Genomic DNA, 14,257 nt, shown 5'->3' on the forward strand with positions numbered 1-14,257 from the left:
AAGTATTCTGAAAGTTATTTAACATCGCAGTAAAAGTTGGATATCAAATTTCAATCCAAAAATATTTATTCCCTCATTTCCTTCTCGTAGTTTTCTACTTTCTAATATACCTTCGTAGTAACTACTGATAGACTTCAGCTAATCTTTCGTCTTGTATCGGAATGATGAAGTATTGCAACAGACAACAAGAATGACAACACGTAACTGAATTAGATAAATCATTAAAGGGTTCATAATTAATATCTGTAATTCGATGCTGTTGATACGCGCGTGTTACAAACAAAAAATAAGTGACGTGAAGATTAATGGGTTTTCGTCAACATAGCGCCAACGTTCCCAAATAATATGTTAGAATATTTAATATAAGGGCTTCTGGATGTTGGTACAATTGGATATTCGAGTTGAAATGTCAGTGTATTGATTTGTTGAGTTGACTTGAAGTGTTATAAGTTATCATGTAGATTAATTGAATTATATTTAGATACGAGTTATGAGATAGGGTGAGAAACAGTTTCTATTTGATGTTATTTAATAGATTAAATTAAATGGGTGATGAATGGTTTCGTTTATTCTGTTTTAAATTTATTAAATTAATTTCATTTGAAAGTACCTATAATAGCTATTTTCGTATTAAACAAAAATGTTCTTAGCTGTTGCTGTTGTTTCGGCATTATTCAAATGGTAAATCAATGAATGTCTCAAATCCATTAGGCTTCTTTGAAATAAAGTGAAGTAAGCCAAGCCCTCGGGTTAGAAGTTGGAACATAAATCTATTTTATTTATTTGTTTAGATAACCTAAAAATACCGGAGCTACACTTTTATACCTCTGCTTTAAAACCGTGAAGTTAAAAAATATTTTTATGTGTAAAATTTAAATATTTTATCATAAATGGAGAATGAACAATACATTTTTGGCGCTTTCATTTGTTATTCATTTGATAACATGAGCAGTTATACCTGTGCTAGCATTGTTACTTATTCAATGAATACCAAATCTCTATTACATTGTCCTAGGACAGGTTTCATACATACATTCATAATGTATTACATGAACTTGAATCCAAATGAATGTTTGTTTGCATAATTTTCGCATTTAAATTAAGAATATAGTGAATATGTAATATTAATTAACGTATAGTTTAGTATTGTTTTTCTAACAAAAACTCCTCATTTCATTACAGCTGTAATTATTTATGTATGTTATCTATCTGTGACTAGTTATAGATATATTAAATTAATAAAATGTAAGTTTGTAAGTACCCAAAAACGAACAAATCAAGACAACACTTTCACTTGCTACACTAAATCAGAACCATAAATAAATCCCTACCGAAAACTAAAATAAAATGTTTATTTCACATTAGCATCGGAATTAATAAAACATTGGGGATAAAAATATTTAAAAGCCATAAAATTCATAAGGTCGCCCACAGAGCCACGCTGTGGAGCCACGGCTAACTGTAAGCGAGCATCAAATAGGCATTTGTCAAACTTTATAATGATTCTATAATGATATTAGAAGTCGAACACTAAACACCCACTGGTTAAACTCTTGATTATGTGATTCATAAAGTTAAATTTAAGCGCAGGTTATATTTGCGTCAACATTATAGGTGATGATTGGTGATAAATTTTCAAACGTTAACTTTAGTTCGTAAAACTTTAAACTGCCAAACGGGGCTTTATCTTAAATATTGATTAAATTCATTTGAATTATAAGTTTTGCATAACGTATATGATACCCTATCAATTAGTTGTAGTTATCATTGAATTTTTAGGATAAATGGTATATTTTATTATTTGCTATTGTCATCTACATAGCGCTCCCCTATCGCAGCATAAAAAAAAATATATGGATTGATTTATAATGATTGTTTCAATTTTCTTCTAATATTAATAAGGCATGCAGTTGCTCTATTGTTATCGTTTCCGATGCTATTGCTTCTTGCTCCAATTAAAAACACACACTGCTGAAGTATTTAACTCGAAGCATCTCTTTTGTTAGTTTTTAGAATCGATATGAGAAATCATACGACGTGTAATCAACGCAGTAAACAAATTGTTTCACTTCCATTAATTAGTACGGAGCCAGCAATACATTTTGAAAACGTAACCTTGTGTTTCGAGTAACCCGGACTCGACTCTAAAAAGAGCCTATTCATGTTTTCAAGTAGCAGCTGGCCTATTTCGTCAAGTCTCTTTCATAAATCCTAACGTACAATTTTAATTACATTTCTGAAAGTCTGACACAATTTTGAATGAAGTCTGCTAAATAGAATGTAATTAAACTGTGTGCTACTTGTAACTAGATTCTATAGAAAAAATATATTATTATATTCTCCCATTTGTCGTAATAACCTTTCCATTTATATGACATTGATAACACAAAATGTTAAAAATAACACGCGTGATAATAAAGCTCGGATTCTAGCATCTATACGATAATATTACAGTTTAAACAGAAAAAGGGAGTTCACACAAAACCGTAATATTTTTAACGAAGTTAATACGCTGTCTCGAATCGACGCCCAAGCGTCGGAGGATTTCAGAATTGTTGGTAATTGGTATGTCCATAAAATTAGACGCAATTAAACAGGAACGGGTTGAAGACGTCATATTCTTTTATAAATATTTTATTTGTTTCAAGTAATCTTAGTAGGTGATTATGACGATTTTAGTATGTTATGATAATTATAAATATATTGAAAGGAAAAAAAACGACCGATTATAATTTTAGATTCATAAGTAAATAAAAAAAAAACCGCTGGATGCAGGCCGCCGGTGACCGGGCGTGGTGGAAAATCCTGAGGGAGGCCTTTGTCCAGCAGTGGACGTCCCACGGCTGACACGACGACGACGACGACGACGACGAATTGGACAAAAAGGCATTTGAGCATTCCAATGTAATATGCTTTCTAAATAAAAACTTTACATTTTTCTCTCTTCTTTAAGAAATCTACATTATATTCCTTATGCCCTAATAGACTAGAGTAGATAATTTTTGAAACAAAAAAAAATCGCAGTCGGATGAAACCCATTAGAAAAGGAGGGGAATATGATAAAAATGTAAGGAAAAATAAATTACGGTCAATCCAAGTTCGGGAAGCGGGAGGGGGGAGCTTTTAAGAGAAAAAAATGGTTTCTCTCGATTTCCGACAAAACTACAAGTCCTATAGAAAAAAGTTCAATGGCAAAGTTGTAGGTAATTAAAAGTTCTACAACTTTTGTATTCACAATTTTTTCACATAACCTCAAAATTTAGGTGAAAAATTCAAAAAACCAAGTTTTTGGTCTTTTATTTCTATCTACTTCAAAATTTATTTTTTTTCTACGAAATTTGGTGGAAACTTACTTTATTATGTCCCAAATACACTGTAATTTATTTGATTGAAAATATTTATTTTTTCGCCTTATTTTGAATGAATACCAAAAAAACAACCTAATTTTCAATCGAAAAGTCACCCGTCAAAATATCAGCTTATTTCAAAAACTTGGGGTGCCTTTTATTCATTGAAATCTCTACTTTCATATGGTGTAAAAAAAATAAACACCACCATAGTAAATGTTCTCAGGAAATGCATACAAACAGTCTGAAAATTAGCTTTTACTAAATCAGGCACACTTCTCGAACTACCTGAAATGTTTTTATCGACATCATTTTGCTTTTGAATATGCTGTAAAATATTAAACTTAGAACAGATAATTATTTTTCTTTTGAAATATTACCGAAAAGCCGATACAAGAGAAGATATAGAGTTCAAGAAGTGTGCCTGATTTAGTAAAAGCTCATTATCACACTGTTTGTATGCATTTCCTGAGAACATTTACTATGGTGGTGTTTATTTTTTTTACACCATATGAAAGCAGAGATTTCAATGAATAAAAGGCACCCCAAGTTTTTGAAAAAAGCTGATATTTTGACGGGTGACTTTTCGATTGAAAATTAGGTTGTTTTTTTGGTATTAATTCAAAATAAGGCGAAAAAATAAATATTTTCAATCAAATAAATTACAGTGTATTTGGGACATAATAAAGTAAGTTTCCACCAAATTTCGTAGAAAAAAAATAAATTTTGAAGTAGATAGAAATAAAAGACCAAAAACTTGGTTTTTTGAATTTTTCACCTAAATTTTTAGGTTATGTGAAAAAATTGTGAATACAAAATTTGTAGAACTTTTAATTACCTACAACTTTGCCATTGAACTTTTTTCTATAGGACTTGTAGTTTTGTCGGAAATCGAGAGAAACCATTTTTTTCTCTTAAAAGCTCCCCCCTCCCGCTTCCCGAACTCGGATTGACCGTAATTTATTTTTCGTTACATTTTTATCATATTCCCCTCCTTTTCTAATGGGTTTCATCCGACTGCGATTTTTTTTATCTTTTCATTATTTTCAAAGGCTTCTACCCCAGTCTATAAGGGAAGGCGAGCTGTTAGTTCTATCCCTTCAGAATTAGATACAATCGGACAATATGATAATGATTTACACAAAATTTTAACTTTCCTAAATGTCATTTTGCATAAAGTTTAGTTTATTATCTTTAACCAGAGAATTGGGGAATATAGTTTATAACTAAATTAAAAAGGGTTTTCATCACTTACATAAGTCTCTAGGAATCATTTGTATATAATACTAGTGGTCCGCCCCGGCTTCGCCCGTGGTACATATTTCGTAATAAAAGGTAGCCTATGTCCTTTCTCGGGTATCAAAATATCTCCATACCAAATTTCATGCAAATTAGTTCAGTAGTTTAGGCGTGATTGAGTAACAGACAGACAGACAGAGTTACTTTCGCATTTATAATATTAGTATGGATTATATATCTCTATAATATTATATGAGTAACTTAAATCTAAAGTTCGTGAAGAAAGTACTGAAGAGTTTCAAGACACTGTAAATATTACACAAACAATATTGGCAGGTGTAAATAACTAATTGTTTGTAATGCAAAGAACTTGAGATACGTGAGAAATGTACTTCACGTGAAACTGCAAACATCGATGAGGTCATTGCCCTTCAAATACCATGAAATTACCACATGGGTCTGCTAATAAGCAATTACGTTACGTGGTTCCGTAGTTTTAAATATTTTGGCGTGACTAGTGATAGCTTTTATTTTATGTGAAATTTGTATATTTGGTAGCGAATGAGCAGTTTTAATATTTTAAGCTAGTTAGGTTTGGTTCCCGTAAAAAATAATGCATCCTTTTTGCCTGTAGAGAAAGTCAAGCAGTGTCAAGCAGTACAGACGTGAATAAAGTTCTTATATAATATAATCAATCCTATTATCCTCATCCGGGATTATCTATACATCTATACAAATATTATAAAGAGGAAAGGTTTGATTTTTTGTTTGTTTGTTTGTTTGTATGAATTGAATAGGCTCCGAAACTACTTGGCAGATTTGAAAAATTATTTCACTGTTGGAAAGCTACATCATTTCTGAGTGACATAGGCTAGGTTTTATCCCGGAAATCCCACGGGAACGGGAACTATGCGGGTTTTTTTTGAAAACGCGGGCGAAGCCGCAGGCGGAAAGCTAGTTCGTTATATTCTCTTTCACCAACGATATTATATTTTTACAAACGCGAATTCCTACAATAAAACGACTGCCAACAATAGATATATTGTTACCAACCTGTGTTACCAACATATCTGAATGATTTTCCCTTTTAATATTCAGCCGCAAAAAATCCTTTGTACGCTTCTACGCGTATTTACACATAATAACGTAAATGTCAAGTGAAATATCTCAGAAGGAAAAGCAAATAGCTTAAACGTGGATTTCTTCGTTGTAAAATACCATCCCGTTTCAACGTAATCCCCACATGATATTCGCAACGTTATATACCATAGTTGTACTCATATTATAACCCATTTTCTTGGAGGCTTACATGACAATCTTGTTGGGTTGAATAAGCCATTATTCTCAAAGACCTGAATTCTTGGTCACATTTAATAAAACTGGGAATATGCAAAAGATATTTTAATATGTCTGTAAAATATTTTTTTTTTACAATAATTCAAAGAAAGAAGAATATATTTAAATTTTTAAAAAACGGTAGAGTTTATATAACAAAATAAAGAAAATATATGTAGCTATATGAAAATATATGTGCTAATAGAATATTATACAATATGGGTTGCAACCAAGATGTATTTGCGTTTTTAATCTAGTTCAAATAGAGTCATATCAGTTACCAAAGCTTTATCAGATAGAGCGTAAACGTGGCAAAATTTTAACAATAGACCAGTTTAGTTTTGTCTATTCTCAATATAATTTCGATTTTTTTTTTATTTGGGAAATATAAAAAATATATTAGTCTTTTTCCATATAGAGACGTGTTCCTGCAGTTGCACACACATTTGGTCATACAAAAGTACATTTTTATTTCACCCTGACCGGAATTACATTTAATGGTGTCAAATAATTCTTATAATTTGTCGAATAGCTGCTGTTTACACACAGTCAACTGAGCAAACAACACACTGCCATGAACTAATTTACATTCTGAATGTGCCACTCTTTAAAAGACATAATAGACTATTCATAGACACGATCGTCATCTTCACACTTTAAGGATGATGGCTCCTTTGTTAAGTGTAGATTAACTTTATTTTTGGATGATTACATTCGTTATTTTTTAATTGGGTGCGATGTAAAAAAATGACAAAAGTTTTTTTGACAGCCCTACTATCTACCTACATAATATCTTAATTTGAACCCAATTTAACACCTAACCAATGCTATATTTGCTGTAGTAATATGGCTATATGTAAAACATGTTAATTATACGCATAAATTATTATATTGTAGGAACAAGCACAATAATAATTAAGCTATCAAAGTGAGCTCCATTAAACCTCATATTCATAACAAAGTGAATCATTAAAGTAATTAAATTACGCAGATTAGATAATATTAGGTAACAGGTTATCACATTTGCTATTTCCGATATATACAATAATTGTATCTAATGTGTGCTATTATTACTATTTTACTTATATTTATAGGACAAATTGCTTCGTTGTTAACGTAAGCTTTGTCGAGCTCAATCTTTGAATAAGTATAAAAAATAGCACATCATAAAAATATTCTAAATGCTCAGTATGACATAGTTAGAAAATTGTAAGTGTTGGAATTTTACCCACAGGAACGGTAGGCAGATACAGTTAACTATTAGTATAGTTACTATATAAATAGCCTAGGTCTGACGCTACAATTTTACCGTATAACCAACTATCTTGTATTCGTATTCGACACAATGACCAGATTTCGGTGTAGAATATTTATTGCAAGGAATTATTTATAAATATTTATCATTAATTCGACGAGTCTGTTGGAAACATATGAATACAATATTAAATTTCTTATATATAGAGCTTTAAGGGTTTTTATATTTAGAGAGTAGTTATGTAATGGTAGAATTTACTATCTGATATTAAACACCATACAACTACTGCGACATTTCTAAAGAAATTAGTTTACGAAAAAAAAAGCGCGTACAAAGTCGCGGGTGACGTCTAGTACAAGTACATAATTGAAAGTGTGAATAATGTGATGACCTGTGTCATTTCCTCGTAAAAGATAAAATGTTTAAATAATTAAAATCTAATAAAAAGCCAAGGCGTGAACACGATGAAGTAATTTTTACTCTTAAGATACGGCGTTGTAATTAGGTTATCATTTACATTATGTTGCAATACAACACTGCTTGCTAACTCAGTATGGTGTATTGCATTGTGAAAAATAAATATTATTTCTGCCCATAACGTCTTTTTATTTGTTTTTATGCTAATAAGCTTGATATTTTCTCAAAAACGATGGCACAATAAAGGTGCTGTTCGATTGAAGAATGAAAACAAGTAAATAGAGCACTACATAAGTAATCCTTACCTATCATTTAAATATAAATATATTCTACTGTCTTAAAGTACGTAAAATACATCAAAATAATAAAATATTATCACTTAAAAGGATGTAAATACCACCACCCACAGATACGTTACTAACCAATGTTATTTACAACGATCAGAAATTGTCTTAAATTGACGCAATAAATCTCTATAGAAACTCGATGCAAGGCAAAAAGTGTCAATGTAGGACACTGTCTTCATTGATACTGTACTGCGTTCCCGGGATTTTTTAATTAGTACGTCTAACTACCAATTACAGTCAACTTTCAAGTATACTCGACTCGTATCACTCAATCAATTTAATACTTCAGACTTGCCGAGTATTCGACACGAAATGTATTTTTATGTCATGTTTTTCTGCGTATCATTTTCATTGGATATGTATTCAATTAAGTTTCGACTTTTTAGTTTTAAAGTTTACATTTATAAGGTTTCTAATTGCTTATTTTAACCTGATTATTGCGATATATATCTATTTACGAAAAACGCTCATGATAATAATCTCAGGAAAAGCTGAACATTGAGCTGAATAATGTCAGGAAAAGCTTTCGAACATTATTTTACACGTCCAAAATGGTCACAGTTAATATCGTAAGGAAAAATCTGATTACGCAACTGACAGTCATTTCAAAATACGATGTGAGACTATTCAAATTTCACATCAATAGAACTATATATAGGCTAAATAGATTAAGTACTCGATACTTCCTTTTCTTAAGCATCTGAACTCTAAAAATATCCCAACCGCAAAAGATCAGTTACTCTGATTGTATTATGAGGGCATTATATTTGTTTACAAACCGACTTCGTAATGGTAGAAGTAAGGTATATTATGAGAACAGAAAATTGTTTATAAGTGATAATAATTTTTCCCGAGATTTGTATGAATTGAATTAAAAAGTATTAGTAAGTAATTACTTCCTTTTAAAATTAATTTAATGGTAATATATTCTGTTTGATGAATGTTTGAACAACGACTATTATGTTAAAACTCTTATTTTCTTTTACACATCTATAAATGTATTATTCAAATGTTTTCTATGAAGGTACATTAAGACCATAATAAGATTATTAAAACCTATACAAGCAATTAGCTATAATTGATAGTGATCGTACACGTACCTATTGATTCCTATCAAATCACGATGCTATTCTTATCACAAAAACTTCAGATTATACGGAAGCCAATACAATGAGATTATTATTTGAGAGCTGTACAATTTTATATAGAGATTTGAAGTATTTATGTTTTTATATATTGAGGGATAAAACAGGAGTCTTAAACAAATTAACCTTGAAAGACACATGGCCATTAAAAATTTATAAGGCGTATTTTGTTCTGGAATCTGGTGGAATAGACATTTAAACGAATATAGGAAAATAACAGACTATAAATCTTCCTATTTTTGGCCTAATGGGCATAAGCAGACGTGCTTAGTAACAAACGTCTAATAGTCCTCAACAGTTTGTCACAACACAATAACAAATTACCTGCATAGAAATTATGTCACAGACTGCGATAACTGACTATTATACGATCAAGACACTTTATTATCTGTTTGTTATTGTTTTTACACTTTCACATTATTATTTAGCCTATCGTCTAAACTGATAAGTCAACTTTAGATTAAAAAGACCACGTCATAATTGAACGCTGAAAAGAGTATATTTCGAACAATTTAAAAAACGGAACAATTTAACAGGCAACATTTTCGTTCATTATATTCATGCCAGCGCAGCGTCAAGTGTAGCTTTTTCACGAATTATTTTTAACTTTTAGTTTTAAAAATAATATTTTCACAAACTATAGAGCTTGTGATTGTACTTATTCAATGTTTATGGAACTACTCAAATACTAATGAAGTCGGTTAAAAACGCTAACACGCTAGCAAGCGCAGTTTATTAAATAGATTTTACGAACAGAATATTGTTCCCAACTAGCGCTTATCGCCATCACGGTGGCCTACATCCACGCGAGTCCAATAGAAAAATCACACGATCGAACCCGCTAAGCCATCCGTTGATAGTGTTATCGTTACCCTGAATACACGGGATACAGTTACCAGGCCAATTAGAAGGGCATTATTTAAAAAGAAAAACGGGATGGAACCTAATTGCGCGCTTCGACGTGGCCAGGAATCAACTTCAGGAAATTGAAGTGACATGATTGAAGGACAGATTTTATAGTTGGCAATGTTATCATAACAAGATGTACCAACTTTTCATCATTTCATCATAACGTTTACTACAGTTACAGATAAAACGTATAAATCTTTAAAAATTGGATGCAGTTACAGATAAAACGTATAAATCTTTAAAAAAATGTAGTTATGCAGTTTGTTGATGTTATTTTATAAGATGTGAAACAACATTCGCAGTCTGTTTAATAATCGTGTTTGTAATTTGCATTGATTTGTTTTAAATCAATTTGCATCTTCTTTGATACCCCATAAAATGTTTACAGCTTATACCTTTTCAAGGCATTCTGATTTCTCATCACCGTTATTTTGAATAGTTTTATATAATTGAAATAATCAACACAAGACCATAGAATATTAAATTGGAACAGTTTAAAACTTCATAAGATTATGAGAAATAGGTTTTCTTAATCATATCTTCCTTATATACATAATTACATATTTTATTAGGTTCCCGCACAAGATCATAATTTGTTGAATACTGAAAATTAATTTGAACACATGATATTTGTTCCAAAGAGTTCAGTTTGTATAGCCACAATTTTATTGGATTACAAGAGAAAAAATTACAAACCTATACTTATTAAGTATTATGCAACTATTTAACCTTCAGATTGTAAATACGGAAACTTTGATTGTACTCTGATTATTTTTAACGAATCCCCAGTTCATAGGAAGACAGGATTTAAACTGTAAAACTATTACAATAGGACACTATTTTCGCTAATTAATGTGAATGGATTTTTATCCGAATTAAAATATTTAACTGATTGTGTTGAAAACAGGAACTTATTTGTAATAAAAGATATTAATTGCGTCACGTATTAAACTATTAGCCAGCTATATTTTAACTAGATTTCCGCCCGCGGCTTCGCCCGCGTTTTCAAAGAAAAGCCCGCATAGTTTCCGTTACCGTGGGAATTCCGGGATGAAACCTATTCTATGTGTTAATCCAAGTTACCCTCTATATGTGTGTTAAATTTCATAGTAATCGGTTCGGTAGTATTTGCGTGAAAGAGCAACAAACATACACATCCATCCTCACAAACTTTCGCATTTATAATAATATGTATTAGTAGGATAGTTGGTGAAGATGAACGGAAAGTTGGTACGGAAATTATTTTTTCTACATATTTATGTGTTTTATTTTTTCACACGTATCTAGTATGTAGTACTTATAGTAATAGACGAACCAAGTGCGTTAATTGGTAATTATAAAATATATAATCTTATAATATTAATAAGAAAGTAAATAAAACTATACTGAGCCTTACTTTTACCTCAGCTACTTCCTGTATTTTTTTTATTTAATTTATAAATGATAAATTAAACGGTCTCTACATATTTCTCTAGTCTAGAATTGCTTGACTCGAGGGCAATCGTGGCTAGTGTCTGTTACTACTTATACAATTTAAAATAAGCACTTCATAGCTAAAGCCTTAACGGTTCAAAAATTATTACTGTAGTGTCAATATATTAGCAGGAAATAATGGCAAAAAGTAAGAGAACACAAAAGCTGTTGAGATGACACTTTATTACGGTTTTTATACTACTTGCAAATTGAAATGTAATACTAAGTGCTTATACAAATAATATTGGGTTTGTTTCAAATGACTAGTTTTCCATATTGAAATAACTGTACCAAATTTGACGTGTTTCGCGTGGGTAAGTAACATATTATAAAGATCACAGTTAATTAAATAAAAAACGAAAACACGTGTAAACTCACGAATAAGCCCATAAACATATTAAAAGTAAAATAAATAACGTGTACCAAGCGGCAATGACAAAAAAAATATGGCAACGTCATGTTCACCATCAGGGCTTTCGCATAAAAACGTTTATATATTCTATTGTACAAAATTTAAACGCGTGACTAGATATCACTTATGGTAAGGTTGTTGACCTTTTAAGTAGTTTTTCGCCATTAAGAAGCTTTTCAACTTTGTACAATTAACGTATTCATTTGCTCATAAACTACCTTTTCATTTGTTGAGCGTGTTAAATCATAAAATACGTTAAAATAGTTTTATTGAAGCAATTGAGATTATATAAGTTTATATCTTAGAATATCATCTTTATCCGGTTGGCTGCAGATTCAATTTATTAAAAAAATTATATGATACGCAGAATTTATGGAAAAAAAGCTTATAATAAGATGTACCTTGGGTAAGTTCGCGATCTTAATATTACGCCTTTTCATTAACCGATCATTTGAACTCATTTTTCAAAAGCTATTGAAGTACGTGAACTTGCCAAAATTAATTAAATTTCCACCAAGGAACGAACTCAAGACTACCTATGTTACAATAAATTCTCGAACGCTACACTAACATTTAACCAAACACATAAAAAATTCAGTTACAATCAGCAGAAACGAAAATTATGTAACGAATTGAAGAAATAAACTATTTCCCAAACAAAATCGAAGTTTGAAGGATTTGATAACTTTTACTCCACGATGCTTTGATCTCGAGACAAACATACCGGCTTGAATTTTATCGTGATGTGTTAATTGAGCCGAAAGTGTTACAATTATTATGACTCACACAGTGACGTCATCGACATAAAGTTTGTTTAACCCATTGACCACCGTAAGCCCCGATCGGGGCGCGACACAATAGATTTTCTATTGTGTCTGTGATTCCGAGGACTGATGGAAGCGTTTTGGTTGAGAAAACTCTTCGGTAGCATTGTGAAGCGTTTTTGTTGTGATTTTCGTTGGAACATGGCAGATTAGAAATAAACTTTTGATTGGACTGCAACTGCGTCTTGATTAAAGGTACTTACTAAATTATGAATTCGCAATTAATAATAAGTAGCTTTTTTAAATTAAACTTGCAAAAAAAAATAAAACGAGCATTCTAATTGAAATTTAAAATAATTAATATTAATTACGCAGAGAAGGAAAATGATGAAATTATTATAACTAAAACTTAATTACATCTAGGTATATTTATCTGTGGTATATTTTACTGTATAACCACAGACTAATAATAATATACTACGTATGTATAACTAATCTTTAAAAATATTTAATGTTGAAAGCCGTGCAGAAAATGAATAATAAATTCAACTAACCTACGTCTAAACAAAGTACAAAACAAGTTCCAAAAGCGTGTCTATTATGTGCCAACTAAAACCTTTAAGCTCCTGGAAACCACGAAAACTCAAAGCCAAACAAGTATGCTAAGTCTTGGAAGGGTTTGTCCCAGTTTTTGCAACATCTCAAAGCAATGCCTTAACATTACAGTGGCGTAAATTACAGCTAGAAGCAACTTCTATGCGTTCTAACCATAGCCTTGGTACTAGGTCAAGAGTCGAGATACCGTCTTTGAAAAATACATCGTGATTTTCATCTAAATGCAAGAGAAATTGTAAGGCAATCTTTTTAATTACACGGGAGAATTTACGTAAATAAGCTACTGCAACTGGTTTTAGTCAGGCAGATTATGATTTTTTACATGTAAAGCCAAATTCCTAATAATTTAATAAGCATACTTACATATGTAAATGAAAAATACATCATTATTATGAATGTATCAATAAAGATTCCAAAAGAGTCAGACAAATAATCGTAAGCTGTTTAATTTTATAGATATTATACGTCAATTAAAATTTTATGCAAGATACTATCTATTGGTTATTGATTCATAAAAAATTACCATCCAATTTGTTTAAGATAAAATCTCCAGACTTAACGCTAATCGGTGATTATGTTTACAATATTATTGTATCAAAAACTTTGACAATGTAAAAAGTGGGTTTACAACATTATGAAGATTAAATATAAGATAAGGATTACTTTATGATCATAGTAAACAACGAAAGTACAAAGATAAACTGTATGTAACTCCGGGACCTTTAACATTTTTGCGTACTGATTGTGTGTCTGAAGCAACTTTACAAAGTATAAAAACCTTTTGTTTTTCATTAAATGTATTTAGAATTGAACTTTAATATTAAAATTTTATTATAATTTATAATACGCACGGGTAGTATAAATTATCCGGTTACTAATTTCTTGTACAATATGTTCGAATGAAATATTATATTATGTAGAGCATTGAATTTCTTTGCATTGTTAGTTGAATTCATTTTTCGGACTCAAAAATTACAAAAATTGTTTAAAAAACAATGC

The 14,257-nt window shown here is 30.7% G+C and overlaps 1 protein-coding gene across 3 annotated transcripts in view; it reads right to left on the reverse strand.

Moving 5' to 3' along the window:
* Positions 1–14,257, reverse strand: part of LOC149481656 (ADAMTS-like protein 4) — a 116,600-nt gene that overhangs the window by 101,178 nt on the left and 1,165 nt on the right. The window lies entirely within an intron of this gene.

Source organism: Colias philodice, chromosome 16 (genome assembly GCF_061535455.1).
Source record: "Colias philodice isolate Cphi_HAF_F1 chromosome 16, ilColPhil1 Martin Lab GWU primary, whole genome shotgun sequence".
NCBI lineage: Eukaryota > Metazoa > Arthropoda > Insecta > Lepidoptera > Pieridae > Colias > Colias philodice.